General features: G+C 43.8%; 1 protein-coding gene and 1 non-coding gene across 2 annotated transcripts in view; one reads left to right on the forward strand and one right to left on the reverse strand.

Moving 5' to 3' along the window:
• The window catches only part of SPSB4 (splA/ryanodine receptor domain and SOCS box containing 4), a 204144-nt gene that overhangs the window by 24460 nt on the left and 161489 nt on the right, over positions 1–18195 (forward strand). The gene's annotated exons all lie outside the window — the stretch shown is intronic.
• LOC114816119 lies at positions 16001–16138 on the reverse strand. The gene has a single exon (XR_003763899.1). It is a non-coding gene; the product is annotated as a small nucleolar RNA SNORA7 (small nucleolar RNA).

Consider the following 18195-nt stretch of genomic DNA (forward strand, 5'->3'; position numbering starts at 1 on the left):
CACTTCTCTGTGCCTCAGTTACCTCATCTGTAAAATGGGGATTAAGACTGTGAGCTTCATGTGGGACAACCTGATTACCCTGTATCTACCCCAGCACTTAGAACAGTGCTCTGCACATAGTAAACACTTAACAAATACCAACATAATTATTATTAAATCCCAACGGAAAGAGCCTCCAGTGTCCTTTTGGGTGCACGTGAACCCCATCAGTCTCTGTTGGGTTCTAAAACCCTCCAGGTCTCTTGTTTTTCTGATGCAGGTTTGGGGACCTTTTCTGTTCATTCACCCCTAGCGCGTCCACCACACTTTAACCGAAGCTCAGATGACTCCCTGCTGAAGTCAGGTAAGCTCACTGTGGCTGGGAAATATGCATACCAATTCTGTTGCATTGTACTCTCCCAAGTGCTTTGTACAGTCCTCTGACTGTAAACTTGTTGTGGTCAGGTAATGTGTCCACTGACTCTGTTGTTTTCTCCCAAGTGCTTTGTCGAGTGCTCTGACTATAAGCTTGTTAAGGACAGGTAATGTGTCTACGAATTTCCAAGCAAATATTCTCCAGTCATTGTGTTCCATTTAGCCTCCGTACCCAAACTTCCTTCCCTTGACTAAATTGACGCCCTCAACACGACCCTCTGTACTGAACTCAGTGCACTCGCTCCCCTATCCCTTCATTGATCTCATATCATTAACCCACAGTCCTGGATCACCTCCACAGTCCACTTTCTCTGTTCCTGTGCATTAGCTGCAGAGTGCTGCTAGGAGGAAATCTAGATATCAGACTGAACTTGTCCACTTCAAGTTCATCCTTGTGTGCTTTAATTCTGCCGTGTCCTATGCCTGGCAAAATTATTTTTCCATTCTTATTGATGCCCAAACCCACTGCCCTCACCAGTTGCTTCAGATGATTAATTCCCTCCTTAAAGCCCCGTCTTCCCACCTTCTCATTTTCTTTCCCCTATTGACTTTGCTACCTAGTTTATTGGAAAAAATTGAAACTATCAGGAGCGATCTCCCTGAACTCTCCCTTGCTCCTCCCCAATTCCTCTCTCTTTCTGCCTCTTCTTCAACTCTCCCATCCTTACCAGCAACATCTCAAGAGATCTCCTGCATTCTCTCAAAATCCACCCCCTCCACCTGCACATCTGACCCCATCCCTTCACATCTTATCAAAATACCTGCACCCACCCGCCCTTCTTCCCTCCCTGATCACCAACTTTAACTGTTTGCCCTCCAGTGGCTTCTTCCTCACTGCTTTCAAACATGCTCATGTCTCCCCTAGCCTAAATAACCTTCCCTTGACCCCATGGCACTGTCCAGTTATTGTCCCATCTCCCATCTACCATTCTTCTCTAAACTCCTTGAGCTAGTCGTCTACATCCTCTGTCTCAAGTTCTCTCCTTTAATTCGTTCCTTGACTCCCCTCCAATCTGGCTCCGTCTCCTTCACTCCACAGAAGACACCCTCTCCTTCTTGCCAAATCCAGTGTCTTCTACTCTATCCTAATCCTCAACTGCTCAGCTGCCATTGACACTGTCTATCACCCCCTTCTTCTGGTAATATTATCCAACCTTGGCTTCACTGACACCTGATATCTGTAATTTATTTATATTAATGTCTGTCTCTCCTTATAGACTGTAAGCTCATTGTGGGCATGGAATGTGTTATATTTTTGTATTGTGTTCTCCCAACTACTTCGTAGAGTGCCCTACACACAGTAAGTGCTCACTAAATACGATTGATTGCTCCGACTGTAAGATCACTGTGGGTCAGGGAATGTCTTCCAACTCTCTTGTATTATACTCTCCAAGTACTTAATAAAGTGATCTACATTCAAATATGATTGACTAGCCTACTACCCCCATCCCAGGGTTGATGTAAAGAACCTTGTGGAGAAAGTGTTCACTCCCCAGACCCACAAGCCTACCAAGTTCCTGGAATTACTCCTCCAGCCCATACCATGGGAAAGACACTGAGATCTGAGATCTCAACAGAATTTAATAGCTTCTTATTTCAGTAACAATGAAAACAAATCCAGTTCAAACCACCTATCCCTGGATCTAATACTTTTTCCCAAAGGACCTTATGTACTTTCCTCTAAAACGTACTCTGTTCCAGAGACCACTATCTCTGGGGGAGGAAGTGGACTAAGAACCCTCCACTTAGTTCAAAGAAGGACCTGAAGATGTTGAAGCCAGGCCAAGCATTCATATCTGGCTCTGAGATTGGAAGGTTCCTATCCCAGAATCAGAAAATGACCCCCAATCAAAACTTCCAGGAGTGCTAAACTTCTACCGTGCTAAATTCCTTGGAAGCACAAACCAGAAGGGAATCATCCCTTCCCTGTAAACTCTTATTGGGCAGGGATTATGTCTACCAATTTTATTGTATTATACTTTCCCAACTGCTTAGTACACTGCTCTGCACATGGTGAGCATAGCCAAGTGGACAGAACATGGGCCGGGGAGTTAGAGGACCTAATATGTCCTGCTATATGACCTTGGGTAAATCACTTCACTTCTCTATGCCTCAGTTATCTCATCTGTAAAATGGGGATTAAGACTGTGAGCCCTATGCAGGACAGGGACTATCTCCAATTCAATTACCTTTTATCTACCCGATTGCTTACTACCCTGTCTCAGCGTTGCCCCTGGAGAATTTCCAGTACTCTATCAGTCTCGACTTTAGGAAAGAGTCAAGCAGAGGCCTACCCATTCCATTCCTAGTTTGGGCAATGGCTAGCGAGTGGAAGGCAATCTGCTACAAGTCAAAACTCACCTGACCTGGGCAGCAGCGGCACAGGAGAGAGTCGAGGGCGGAGACTCAAGCTTACTGTGTGGAAGGAGGCGATGGTAAACTGCTACCACATTTTTACCAAGAAAACTCTCCAGATCCACTACCAGAACGATTGATGATGGAGGTGGGCATTCGCGGAGAGATGTGTCCATGGCGGCACTGTGGGTCGGAGATGACTCGACGGCATAAGACAAGTGCATAGTACAGTGTCTGGCACACAGTAAGTGCTTCATGAATACTATTAAAAATACCACTGGTTGGTAAAGGAGCTCATATACTAATGGAGTAGATGGGCATAAAATTATTTACAGAGAAATCAAAATAAATGATTGAATGTCTAATTTAAGAAATGTGTAGATCAAGTGCTAAGTGCTAATGAACTGTAGCTGTAATAGCAATCCATGAGTGCCCATTGGATGAAATGCACTGTCACTGAGGTAACGAATAAACCACTCCAGTTGATCAAGGGAATCTGTAGGCTCCATTTCGGATTCAGGGGTTCGTGGAAGAATCCAGAAGCTCACCCCAGAGTCAGAAACCACAGCCTTGCTCCTTTGATACCACAGCTTTACAATATGGACGTGAAGGGATAAAGAACTGACTCTGCAGGTATAAAATCAGCGGTATTTACTGAGCATTTACTCTGTGCAGAGCACTGTATTAAGCCCTTGAGAGAATACAGTACAACGGATTTGGTAGACATGCTCCCTGCCCACAGTGGGCTTATAGTCTAGAAGACAAGAACATCGTTGGCAGAACAAAGACTATAGGTGTTGAAAAAACTAGCAATTATTTGGAATTTCTGGAGGCATATTTCCCCATCTTGCCCAGCAATTTTAACTGGTGAAGGACTGGTCCTTAGTGTCAAAGAGAGACGGTTTAGCCTCTGACAGGAATTAGACATTAACACCCTTGCTTTGGGATTCAGATGGTGGAGAAGGGAAAGATTGCCCAACTCTATGGTGAAGACCAAATTAGATTAGTGCTGAACTGCTCAACTGTAGGGTTCTGGGGTTACTCTAGACTGTAAACTCGTTGTGGACAGGGCATGTCTGCTTATTACATTGTAGTCTCACAAGTGCTTAGTACAGTGCTCTGCACACAGTAAGTACTCAATAAGTATGATTGACTGACTGGAATAGTGCCTTACTCAGTGGTACCCAAGTGACCAGAAAGAATGTATGAATGAGCATCTAACACCCTGGATAGAGTTGCTCAATCTCTGGCAGGACCTGACCCTCTGTTGGCTGAAAACCTCACTGAGCAAGTCAGGCTCTAATTAAACATGAGAATGAACAGAATTCAACCTCCCAATCACATTGGCTGAATTTCAGTAAACAACACAATGCTGTCTCAAGTCAGCATGACAGCCTTTGCATAGAGTATGTCTCTATTTTCTTCCCCTTTCTCCCAGAACCTGACTGATAAACACACTTTTGGGTATAAGGAATAGTAAAGCTGAGCTTTTTGCTTCATTTCCTTGGGCAGAACCACTGCCATCATTAACGCTAAATGTTTTTAGAATTTAAGGCTAATGCAGGAAACTCACAGTTCATATTTTCTGACAAGGATGCGTCTTTTCCCTCTAGTGCTAAATGCTGGTGGGATAAGTAATGCCTCTACAGCCAGCCAAGTTCAACAGGTGAAGAGAAAGATTGGGAAGGGGAAAAAAATCAATCTAAATGATATGGAAACTTGCTGGGACTCATTTAGATGGAGATTGATCAGACCTGCAATTCTACCTCCAAGCTGAGAGCATTCCATGAATCACTGCTAATGGCAGTAAATGTTTGCAATCTGCTTATATGAATTAGAAGAACGGAGGCATAAAAACAGAAACCCAGGGGTGGAGGTGCTTGAAAATCCAGGTGTTTTTCACTTTGGAAAAAAATGCCAGGAGTTTCCTCTGCATCCTGGCTGGTCAGAGCGATTGCCAGTTAGTGTGATCAAGTTGCAGAATCAGTCAGCTGTATTTATTGAGCGCTTTACTATAGGCAAAGCACTGTACTCAGTGGTTGGGAGAGTACAATAAAACAGAATTGACTGACACATTCCCTGCCCATAATTGCCCATCCTGGCCCCTGGAATTGAGGAAAAGTAATGGGATCAAAATCGGGGGCCCAGGTCACCTGCATGGTCCTGGGAACAGCTGGTTTGGATACATGCGCAGGAATGGTGGAACAGGTATTTGAGGGGGATGGGCAGGTCTTGGGTCCTCAGACTGGTCCTTCAGGAGCAGTTAGAGAGAGGGACCCTGGAATAGGTGCTTCCCTCAGCCTGGAATTGCTGATAGTCATCTCTGACCACCCATAGACACTGCCTTTTGTCTTGGCCTTTCCTGGAAGTTTGGCAACTGCAGTGGAGAGAGGCTCTCCAGAGTTACTCTTAAACTTTCCCATAGGAGCCCCATAGAGTGGGTACAGGGCCCCACAGCTTTTAGAGATGGACTTCCAGTTCTCTGACAACCTGAGAGTGTCCAGTCAAAGGCAGAAAGATTCAAAATGGCAGCTTCCTGGCCTTTAACTCTTTGAAACTTGGTCCTCGCAGAAACCTAATCCCTTAATCCTAATCCTAATCCTGCTCCCTGTAGGAAAGGCTGGCACCTTGGAACCCTTCTAAGGATTTCTGTTTTCTTCATTCTCTGGATTGGAATAAATCCTAAGGGTCAGATGAGCACTTGTGCCCATTTTGGGCTGCTGAAGAAATGACACAAACAGTTCTGCCATTTCTGAGATAGTTCAGACTTAAATTCTGAAGCTAACAAATGAATTAGGGCTCCTTGCCCAGTACCTTGTACCTCGGTAAAAAGGGAGAGGTTAATGGCTTTGATGAATACAAATGAGAAGTCAGCCTTGCTCTGGATGAGTACTAAGTGGGTTGTGATTATTTCTGAGTATCCCTGGACACTAATGAAATGGCTTGCTTGTTGGGGCTTTGGAAAAGGTACTGTCTGAGAATAGATTTTGTTTAATATCCAGTTGATGTAATCGATATAAAATTGAAGAAAGAAATGTGGGGCTTTCCCCCTGTAAAATTGTTTGCCATGATAAAAGGCAGATCAGACCAAAATTAAGAGAAAGTCTAAGGGGAGGATTATCTGAAGAGAAGACTGTGCTGCCTGAACAAAAGAGGTGGAGAGGGAGGCTTTGAATAGAAATAATAACAATAGTAATCGATTAGACTGTAAGCCCGTCAAACGGCAGGGACTGTCTCTATCTGTTGCCGACTTCTTCATTCCAAGCGCTTAGTACAGTGCTCTGCATATAGTAAGCGCTCAATAAATACTATTGAATAAATACTATTGAATAATTGTTGAATCAATTGCTTATTTTGTGCCTGGCAATGCCGAAAACTGGAGTAGACAAAAGAAAATCAGGCCGGACACAGTCTCTGTGCTTCAGGAAGCTCTCAGTCTGAGGGAGGGAGAATAGGTATTGAATCTTCCTTTTACAGGTGAGGAAACCGAGGCCCAGAGAAGTGAAGTGACTTCTCCAAGGTCACACAACAGGCAAGTGGCAGAGAAAGGTGCTGGCTCTCTGGCCTCTCGTTTCCAAAGCCAGGAAAGGGAATGTCTTTGGTGTCCGGATAGCGATCGCTCCCCAGTCATCAGCCCTTGCTCCTCCACCACTGTGCTCCGTGTCACAGTTTGGCTGCTTGAGGACTGAGGGAGTGGAGGCAATTACAGTGGATTAATGTTGAGCGTTTCCCACAGGCAGAGCCGGCCCTAGGGTGGTGCCAGGCATTCCTGTGGAGCCACCCCTCCTCCCACATACGGTGCCACCCTTACCCATGCTGGTGAAGGAGGAAGAGTTGGCATTGCAGGTTCTCTCAGAAGGAGTGGGGCTGGGGAACAAAGTGTGGGTGTGTGCTATTTATTGAATTCTTACCTGTGGAGAGCACTGTACTAGGTACTTGGGAGAGTAAAATATAACAGACACATTCCTACCCCCAAGGAGAGTATATTCTAGAGGGGGAGACAGACATCAATATAAATAAATTACAAATATGTACATAAGTGCTGTGGAGCTTGGGAGACGGTGGCGATAAATAAAGGGAGCAAGACCCCTGAAAGCTGTGGGACAAGTGTAAAGAAGCGCTTAGTCAGGGAAGGCCACTTGGAAGAGGTGTGCCTTCAGTAAGGCTTTGACGGTGGGGAGAGTAATTATCTGTTGGATTTGAGCAGGGAGGATGTTCAGGCCAGAAGTAGGACATGGGCAAGACAGGTCAGTGGCGAGATTGTGTAACTAAAATCTGGCCTGAGATTAGCTGGCGAAACATTCCAGTTCCAGGACCACAATCTGCAATCTCAGTGTAATGGCGACTGCTGTAGCTGTCTCGTTGGTCTCAACCTGGCCCAACTGTGGTATTTGGCAAACGTTTACTGTGTGTCAAGCCCTGCATTAATCCCTCTCAGGTTCACACATGGAGAGTTTCCAGGATTCTACCCGTCTCGACTTTGGGAAGGGGAGTCAAGCAGAGGCATATCCATTCCATTTGTAGCTTGGGCAGTGGCTAGCGAATGGAAGGCAATCTGCTACAAGTCAAAACTCACCCGTGCTGGGCAGCAGCAGCGTGGAAGAGAGTTGAGGGTGGAGACTCAAGTTTACTGCTTGGAAGGAGGCAGTGTTAAATCACTTCCATATTTTTACCAAGAAAACTCTATGGACCCCTACCAGAATGATTGCAGATGTAGGTGGGACATTCTGGGAGAGAACAGGCATTTAATCTCCATTTGACAGATGAGGAAACTGAAGCACAGATAAGTTACGTGACTTGCCCGAGGTCACAGAGCAGTCAAATCGGGGAGCTGGGTTTAGGAACCCACGTCCTCTGACTCCCAGGCCCGTGCTCTATCCATTAGACCACACTGCTTCTCTAGACCAATGACCAGCATATGACTTCGAGGAGGTAGGAAAGCATTTCAGGCGAAAGTTTAAGCAGCCTATGTTATTCTGGAAGGGAGGGGATTAGTACTGAAACAACTCTTACAGCACTGCCTGTGACTTGGGGAGTGGTGTGTTATTCTCCCCTCCTCACCCCAACTCCCAGAATGGCGGGGGTGGTGGGGAGGGATTAATCCCCCTCGAATCCCGGCCAAACTCCCCTAGCTGCTCCCTATATGGGAAGCGGGGAAGGGAGTCAGGAGAGTGAGTCAGTCAATGATATTTAGTGAGCGATTACTGTGTGCACATCACTCTATTGTTTTATTTATTTTATTTATGGCATTTGTAAGGACTTAGTATGTGTCAAGCACTGTTCAGTGTGCTGCGGTAGACACAAATTAATCTGGTCAGATGAAGTCCCTGTCCCACATGGGCCTCACAGTTTAAGTAGGAGGAGAACAGATCTGTAAAATGGGAATTCAGTCCTACTCTTTCGGTAGGACAGGGACTGTGTCCAACCTGATTAACTTATATCTACCTCAGTGCTTAGAATGGTGCTTGGCACATAGTAAGTACTTAACAAGTATACGATTATTATTATTGTTGATAATAATACTAATAACACATTTTGAATCCTAATTTTATAGTTGAGGAAACTGAGACCCAGAGAAGTTACGTGACTTGCTCAAAGTCATACAGCGGGCAACTGTTAGAGCCAGGATTTGAAACCACTTCCTCTGCCCCTCAGGGCTGTGCTTTTCCCACTAGACCGTGCTGTTTTCTACCCACTTTACTAAACACCTGGGAGTGTTTAGTAGAGTGTTTAGTTTACATCAGAGTTAGTAGTCACGTTCCCTGCCCACAAGGAGTTTACTGTCTGGGGGTGGGGGGGGAGAGAATTGCTTTATTATAATGCAAAGGGTATCTCCAATGATTTCTCTGCTATCCAGTGCCCTTTCCCCCCCTCCCACCAGTTCTGCTGATAATTAGTTAAAGCTACTGTGGCATCCATATATGTAGAAAAGAAAGGAGCTGTGGAATCATTTCTTGGTTTGTTCCTTGACTAAAATAGATTGAATGCTTTCACATCTGGATTTCAATTTGTAATGCTTGCTTTTGTCAATTTATTTTTTTCTAGGCTTTTCTGTTTCTGTTTTACATTTCCTTTTTATCTTACCTCCGTATGACGTTTTCCATTTTTTCTTAAGCTCCATTTGAGTGATTGATATATCAGCATTTCACACTTCGTAGTATATGATCCATAGTCTACATAAACCATCAATAACGTTAAGCTAAAGGTTATTAGCATTATTGATTTCACCATGGCTGACAAGTATAATTCCTGGGTAAGGCATTTATGGTGCACGGTGACTTATTCTAGACGGTATGGTCCGATCTAAACTTGCAAGTAATCAATAAATGGTATTTGTTGAGGCTTACCGTGTGCAGAGAACTATACTAAGCACTTGGGAGAGTACAGTAAAATATAATTGGTAGACATGGTGCGTGCCTGTCTATATAATTGAAGCCCAAACTTATTTAGGTGCGGAGAGAGATCAAATTTCTGAATTTGCTAGTATAGAGCAACGGAAAAAGAATCAATTAATGTTATTTATTGAGCTCTCACTAGGTACAGAGCACTGTTCTAAGCTTGGTTAAGTAGAACAGAGTGAGCAGACGCATTCTGTGCCCAAAGTGAGAAGCAGCGTGGCCTAGTGGATAGACCAGGGATTTGGATTCTGATCCCGGCTCTGCCACTTGTTCGCTGTGTGACCATGGGCAAGTCCCTTAACTTCTCTGTGCCTCAGTTATCTCATCTGTAATAATAGTAATTATAGTATTTAAGTGCTTACTATGTGCTAAGAACTGGAGTAAATATAACGTAATCAGATTGGACACCGTCCCTGTCCCAGATAGGGCTCACAGTCTTAATCCCCGTTTTACAGATGAGGTATCTGAGACGCAGAGAAGTGAAGTGACTTGTCCAAGGTCACACAACAGACAAAGGTGGAGCCGGGATTAGAACCCATGACCTTCTGACTTCCAGGCCTGTGTTCTATCCACTATGCCATGCTGCTTCTCTGTGAAAAATGGGTAGTAAGACTGTGAGTCTCATGTGGGACATGGATTGGGTCCAGTGTGATTAGCTTGTATCTATCCCAGTGCTTAACACAGTGCCTGGCACATAGTAAGTACTTAACACCAACAACAAAAGCCAAAACGAGCTTACAGTCTAGAGTGGACAGCTGTAGCTCAGGTTAAAAAAATCTAATGTGTTTGATCACCACAGTTATTTCTGGTGAAGAAATTCATACACCACTTTTAAGTTAGTTTCTTCCAGTGTTCAACAATTATTTCTTATGATAGTGTGGTAAGAGGAATACTAGCCCTGGTGAACTGCAGCCGGTGGGGAAAGTCAGAGTGGGACAGAAGCAAAAGAGGGGCAAGTCCAATCAATCAAGCGATTTTATTTACTGGGCACTTAATGTGTGCTTAGGAAAGTACAATATAACAGAGGTAGTAGACACATGTCATAAAACAAGGCAAGGCAAGTAGACCCATTCCCAGCCCACAATGAGCTCACATTCTAGAGGTAAAGAGGTGGGAGAGAGCTACTGCCAGGGGGTGCTCCCCAAAGGCTTTCCCACAAGAAGGGGAGTCCATGAAGTTGACCCCAAAGTAGGGGAGAACAAGATTGGCCTAACATTCCTCCTTCAAGCGAATTGGAGCATTGCTTCTCAAAACCCTCATAAGTTCAGCTCTGCCACTGTGGGCAAGTCACTTAACTTCTCTGTGCCTCAGTTACCTCATCTGTAAAATGGGGATTAACTGTGAGCCTCACGTGGGACAACCTGATTACCCTGTATCTACACAGCGCTTAGAATAGTGCTCTGCACATAGTAAGCACTTATCAAATACCAACATTATTATTCAGTGTCCAACTGAATATTGAAAATAGGTTTAAGAGAAGAGTTGGATTCATGGATGAGAACTTCATTAAGGATTATTAGAAGAAGGATGGGATAGGGATGTGATGTGACACATCCAGTGCCTTATGAATGTTTTCTAAAGACAGCAACCATCACATATTTGTTCCCAGCATCCTTTGATGCTACTGACAGACCTAATACTGAGATGGATGGACCATTGATTTGACCTAGTATGTCTTTTTTGTGGTTTTATGTAATTGAAGATGCCTTTTTATAGTGATTTCTTAATGGGATTCTCTTTTCAACTTGATTTTTGGGAAAAAATGTATTTTAAGAATATATATTTAATTTGCATGAAACAAAACTGAATAACAATAATAATGATATTGGTATTTGTTAAGCACTTGCATTGTGCCAGGAACTGTACTAAGCACTGGGGTGGAAACAAGCAAATCAGGTTGGATACTCCCTCACGGGCCTTACAGACTCAATCCCCATTTTACAGATGAAGCAACTGAGTCACAGATAAATGAAGTGACTTAAAACTTTCTTTTCTTAACTGTTATGCCAAGTAAGTGTTTTGGAGTACTTTTTTTAAAAAAAAAACCTCTTCTGACCTTTGACAATCCTAAGTATTATTCTGAGAAGCAGTATGGCCTAGCGGAAAGAGCGCGGGCCTGGGAGTCAGAGGACCTGGGTTCTAATACTGGCTCTGCCAAGTGTCTGCTGTGTCCTTTAGGTCAAGTCAGTTAATTTATCTGTGCCTCGGTTACCTTATCTGTAAAATGAGGATTAAGACTGTGAGCCCTGTGTGGCCAGAAATTTTGTCCAATCCGATTATCTTCCATTTACCATAGTGCTTAGTACGACTCTTGTTGCACAGTAAGCACTTGATTCCGTTTAAAAAAAATATGAAGATGTCTCACTTAAGACTGTACTTTGTGTGCTGAGAAACCTTCCTGTATTTATTCTCATTGTGTTGTCACTTAATTGTTCAGGACTCAGCGATCTACCCTAAAGGCCTAAAGCTTTCATTTTCTTTATCATTCTGCTGTAAATGTATTATTGTTAAAGCATCTCCTTTCATTTAGGAAGTTGTAGCTCCATTTAAAACCGACAAAAGAGAGCAATCCTTGTGTTTCCTTCGGTAGGTGAGTTTATAATATTTTTTGGACAAAGCAAAGTTCTGTTGCAATCACTTGCATTTGGTCTCCAGTGAGTTATTTTCTGATGGTCCTAATTTTCTCATTTTCAGTAGCAAACACCGGAGTTTCTTTCTGTCTTGATCTGTTGTAAACAGTCCCTCTATAAAATATCCGTTCAAAAGTTCCCTTGAGCACTGACGTGATTTGTAGTAGCTGAAACCTGAACATTATCTTTGGCTTACGGTTGTTCAAATCCAGTTTCACCCTGCAGGGTGTGAGTGCTGGCAGTGTCTTTTGTACAAATTACATTGCTGCAAAGGTATGGATTTTACCCTAAGGGGTTGCAGTCTAAATTGCCCTAATAGAACAGTTTGTCTCCAGTGTCTTCCGTCATCTAGAGTTAGACTCCTTAATAACAGCCTCACCCCCTGGTGTAGTTTGGGACTAATATTTAGCATTACCTTTTCAATTAGACAGCCTCAATCCAGTTTTACATCCTAAGCAGGTTTAAAAAGTCTTTGATCTTTTTATAGGTACAAATGGAGTGGGGGGGGTTGTTCACATATATTCTCATTAGCAGCACCTTGTTGTCTGACCGTACATTAGGTAAGGTAAGAAGAAAACTCACTCCCTTCCCTCGAGGAGTTGTCCTGTGTTGATCTTTGTTTTGGATTTGGTGTCATCATCTCTTTCAATTTGGATTTCAGAAAAGGAAAACATTAAATTCTAGTTCACCTCCCCTTTCTCACTAGTCTGTAAGCACCTTATGGACAAGGAAATGGTGTTTACTAACTCGCTTGTATTGTCCTCTCTCAAGGGCTTAGTGCGCTGCATAGAGTAAGTGCTCAATAAAAAAACATAGATTGATTTCTTCTTTCCAGCCTCCAACTCTCTCTAGCGAAGTCTATGAAATCCCAAATTAACCCCCACTCCTTTAGATAGGGAATTCCATGTGGGACAGTCGTTTTTGTCTGCTATGATTGTATTGTATCTAATTGCAATATGTGTAAACCATTCTTTCAGTCAGTCGTATTTGAGTGCTTACTGTACACTTGGGAGAGTACAGTATAACACATTCCCTGCCCACAACAGTCTTACAGTCTAGAGAGGGAGACAGACATTGATATGAGTGAATATAATTACAGATATGTACATAAGTGGAGAGGGGATGAATAAAGGGAGGAAATCAGGGCAATTCAGAAGAGAGAGGGGAAAAGAGGAAAGGAGGGCTTAGTCAGAGAAGGCCTCTCGGAAGAGATGTGCCTCGAATAAGGTTTTGTAGGTGGGGAGAGTATCGGATATGAAGAGAGAGGGTGTTCTAGGCCAGAGGGAGGATGTGGGTGAGAGTTCGGCAGTGAGATAAATGAGATTGAGTTAGAGTGAGAAGGTTAGCATTAGAGGAGTGAAGTGTGCAGGCTGGGTTGTAGAAGGAGAACATAATAGTAATGGAATTGATTGGAGGTGGACACCATGCTGGAAGTTCACTGACAGCCTGGAAGGCCAAACGTGCTGGTTGCATTTGCTGATTCCACTGTACCTCCCTGCCTGTCGCTAACCTAGGAGTCGAGCGAAGAAATGACAAGTCAGTCATGGCTAAATTGGCTGAGGTGCTGTCACAGAGTATTGCTTACTTGGGTTTAGTCAATGAATCACTCTTATTCTCTCCATCTGTCTTGAGAGGTTTTATAAGTAGACCTGTCAGGCCTCCTCCTGAGCCCTGCTCATCAGAGCTTGTGTCCACAAAGAGTAATCCTCCCCACCCAGCATGTTGTAATGCAAAAACTTGTTCCCTGGATAATTACCTTCAAAGTCACTTCCTCTCCGGCCAAAAGCCGACCTATGGGAATTTATTCTCGCTCATTAGTGGCCCCACTCAGTCTCGTGGATAGGAAGGCCTAAATTACATATTTCCCGCAGTACTGTCTGCATCTCGAGACCTGTCGAGGAAAAACAACCGAACCCACAGTACGAAACAATAGCAAGATTCTTTGAGGAGAAGCTAATGTCCAATCCTTCGCCCAACTTTACTCTCCTAAGAGCAATTGGATCCTAACCTCCCCATGTATGAAGAAAGTGGGAGTTCATGGAAAAATCCTCTCCTCAGGAGGAAGGCCGTGAGGCAAGAGGGATCCTGCTTCTGCAGGTTTTGTGGTCCTAGAGCAGCGGGTTGTTCTTCAGGGTCATTTCTATGGAGTAGGCCCTCTATCTCTTTTTCCCCAATGTCTCTGTCCAGCATAAGAGAGGGGCTCAGGAAAGATAGAACACAATGGAGAAGCAGTGTGGTTTAGTGAATTGGATATGGGCCTGGGAGTCAGAAAGACCTGGGTTTGAATCCCAGTTCTGTCACATGTCTGCCGTATGACCTTGGGCAAGTCACTTCACTTCTCTGGGCCTCAGTTACTTCATCTGGAAAATGGGAATTAAAGGTGTGAGCCCCTTGTGGGTTAGTTAATCCAACCTGATTAACATGTATCTACCCCAGTGCTTAGAAAAGTGCTTGGCACATGATAGGCACTTAAGTACCATAATAATTATACTATTATTATGAAGAAAGGCAGCACAGGATACTGCTTCCTGGGCGTAGTTTGATTTTCTTTCTCTCCTTTCCTTTCTTTTTTCCTTTCCTTTTTCCTTTCCTTTTTCCTTTCCTTTCTTCTTCTCTCCCCTCACTCTTCTCTCCTGTCCTCTTCTCTTTTTCTTTTTTCCTCCTTCCACTACCTGCATGAGTTCATTGTGCTCTTAGGAACTCAGACAAGAGACCAGGGCTCACCTGGGTACTTAGGATAAGATGAAGAGATCGGGGAGATGAAGTAGGGTGCCATTGAACTGGATTTTAAGAATTGCTATTTCCCCAAAGTAGGACAACCATGAATAGTTCCTGTGCCCCAGGACTGATGGAGCCACCAAGGAGCACACCTGTTGGGAGGAAGTGGCTGGGTTAGGAAGTGGAATGAGGCTTTGAGGTTGGGGAGGGCTGAGGCCTGGCACTGAACACCTGCTGGGTGCAGAGCACTGTATTACATGCTTAGAAGAGTTCAGTAGTTAGATGTTAACAATATTTGATAATGATTATGGTACTTGTTAAATGCTTACTATGTACCAAGCACTGTTCTAAGCCCTGGAGTAGATACAAGTTAATCAGGTTGGACATAGTCCCTGTCCCAAATCTGTCCATTTTCACATTTGCCATATGAGGTAACTGAGGCCCAGAAAACAGAAGTGACTTGTCATAGGTCACACAATAGGCATATGGTGGAGCTGGATTTAGAACCCAGGTCCTTCTGACTCTCAGGCTGTGCTCTATCCACTATCCACTAATAACAATTACAGTAAAAATAAGAATAATAGTCATTATCAGTCATTATTCTTATTATTATTATATTATTTTATTCTTTATTCATTATATTATTCTTATTATATTGTATGATATATTAATAATCCTCATTCTTATTATTATTACTGAGCCATGCTGCTTCAATAAGGATGATATTTAAGTGCTTACTATGTGTCAAGCACTGTTCTAAGAACTGGGGTAGATGCAAGCTAATCAGATTGGAGACAGTCCCTGTCCCACGTGGGGCTTACACTTGTAATCCCCATTTTACAGATGAGGTAACCGAGGCACAGAGAAGTGAAGTGGCTTGCTTAAGGTCACATAGCAGACAGGTGGAGGACCCGGGATTAAATCACAGGTCCTCCTGACTCCCAGGCCTGTGCTCTGTCCACTAGGCCATGTCCTTACCTTGCAAGAATTTACAGTCTAGCGGGGAGACAGACACCATCTCATAAATAAGGAACTAGAGAATGGCAAACAATATTGCTCCCTGAGTCTGCAAATTGAACCCATTCATTTAGATTTCCAGTCTATTGCTGGAACCTCTACAGAAGGATGCATCTGTGTTCACCATAAGTAGTATGATATATATATCTCTCTATCATAAGTAATATGATAGAGATATATATATATATATATATATATATATAAGATAATTGTGGTATTTGTTAAATTCTATGTGCCAAACACTGTCTTTCTTATGCTGTTGAGTCATCTCCAACCCGTAGCGACGCCATGGACACATCTCTCCCAGAAGGCCCCATCTCCACCTGCAATCGTTTTGATAGTGGATCCATAGAGTTTCCTTGGTATAAATATGGAAGTGGTTTACCATTGCCGCCTTCTGTGCGGTAAACTAGAGTCTCCACCCTCGACTCTCTCCATGCAGCTTCTGCCCAGCATGGGTGAGTTTTGATTTGTAGCAGATTGCCTTCCACTCGCTAGGCACTGCCCAAGCTAGGAATGGAATGGATAGGCCTCTGCTTGACTCTCCCTTCTGTAGTCGAGACTGGTAGAGAATTGGAAACTCTCCCGGAGCGACCCTGAGAGGGGAAGCACTGATGTAGATACAAGATAATTAGGTCCCACATGGGCCTCAAAGTCTGAGGAGGAGGGAGCACAGGCATTGAATCCCCATTTTGCCGATGAGGGACCGATAAATTAAGTGATTTGCCCAAGTTCACACAGCAGGTATGTGGCAAAGCTTGTTAAGGGTCAAGAAATGTGTCTACCACCTCTGTTCTATTATTCTCATTAGCAGCATGGCCTTGTAAGCAGCGCGGCTCAGTGGAAAGAGCACGGGCTTTGGAGTCAGAGGTCATGGGTTCGAATCCCAGCTCGGCCACTTGTCAGCTGTGTGACTTTGGGCAAGTCACTTAACTTCTCGGTGCCTCAGTTACCTCATCTATAAAATGGGGATTAAGACTGTGAGCCCCACATGGGACAACCTGATTCCCCTGTGTCTACCCCAGCGCTTAGAACAGTGCTCGGCACATAGTAAGCGCTTAACAAATACCAACATCATTAGTAGAAAGAGCAAGGGCCTGCATCTGTAAAATGCAGATTAAGACTCTGTAGCTCCCTGTGGGACAGGGACTATGTCCAACCTGATTACCTTGCATCTACCCCAGCACTTAGAGCAGTGCTTGGTAGATAGTAAGCACCTAACAGGTACCATAATAATAATTATTATTACTCCCAATCTCTTTGTATGGTGCTCTTCACACAGTAAGTGCTCAAAAACTATAATTGATTGATTTTAGTTTAGGGCTATGCTTACCTGGCCTGCTTATGCTTATTGTCCCTGCTACTCTCAGTAAACTTTGCATGCCGTCGTTCTCAGTGTCACTTGTGCTTGGAGGTCGGTGAATGGATCGCCGACGTGACCCCCCTTCTGAGTCAGATTGAATCTCGTGGGCCCGTATTATACCCTTCTGAATTAGAAGCTATTCCTGTGTTACTTTAGGAGTTCAGAATCTCTTGAAAATCTGAGACTTGCAAAAGACACTTATCCAAAATACATCTGAGGAGCAAGCTCTCTTGCATCATGGGTATTTATTATCCACTGTGCTGCCGAGATTGTTCTGCCATAACTTATGTTTTCAACTGTGAGCTTTGGCTAAAGTGCAGTTAGTGAGTTGGGGAATGCTCTTCCAAGAATGTAGGCTTGTTTGGGCTTGGAGAGCTGTGATATTCAGAAGAAGAAGAAGAAAAAAAAACTTGTCTGCTGCATGCTCACCATGCCTAACTAGGTAAGAGCTGCACCATGAATTTTTCCTAATGCAAGGTTTTTACAAGCATGTGACCCTTTTTAAAATCTGTTTTAATGCTATTTAAGTGCTTACTATGTACCAGACACTGTACTAAGCACTGGGATAGATGCAAGCTAATCAGGTTGGGTACAGTCCATGTCCCACATCGGGGACACAGTTTTAATCCCCATTTTTCAGATGAGGTAACTGAGGCCCAGAGAAGTGAAGTGATTTGCTCAAAGTGTTACAGCGGACAAGCGCCAGAGAACTAAGGTCCTTTGACTCTGTCCTGTGATCTTTTCACTATTCCATGCTTCTTCAAGTGAGTTAGGAAATGTCTTTCCAAGAACGTAGGCCTATTTGAGCTTGGAATGCTGTGATATTGGGTTAAAAAAAAAGTGCTGCCTGGCTGCATGCTCATCATGCCGAACTGGGTGAGAATTTCAGTGTTCGTTTTGACTAACACAAGGTTTTTACAAGCATGAGTTCCTTGTGTTTTTTGGTAGGACCTGATGTCATAATCCTGGAAGAGATACTCAGGTCTCAGAAAAAAATGAATGGGGTGAGAAAGTAAAATCAGTATGAGAAGCAGTGTGGCTTATTATGAAGCAGTGTGGTCTAATGAATAGAGCACATGTCTGGGAATAAGAAGGTCCTGCGTTCTAATCCTGGTTCGGCCACTTGTCTGCTTTGTGACCTTGGGCAAGTCAACATACTTCTCCGTGCCTCAGTTATCTCATCTGTAAAATGGGGATTAAGACTGTGAGCCCCACGTGGGACCGGAACCGTGTCCAACTTTATTAGCTTGTATCTACCCCAGCACTTAAAACAGTGCCTGGCACATAGTAAGTCCTTAAC

This window comes from Ornithorhynchus anatinus, chromosome 1 (genome assembly GCF_004115215.2).
Source record: "Ornithorhynchus anatinus isolate Pmale09 chromosome 1, mOrnAna1.pri.v4, whole genome shotgun sequence".
NCBI lineage: Eukaryota > Metazoa > Chordata > Mammalia > Monotremata > Ornithorhynchidae > Ornithorhynchus > Ornithorhynchus anatinus.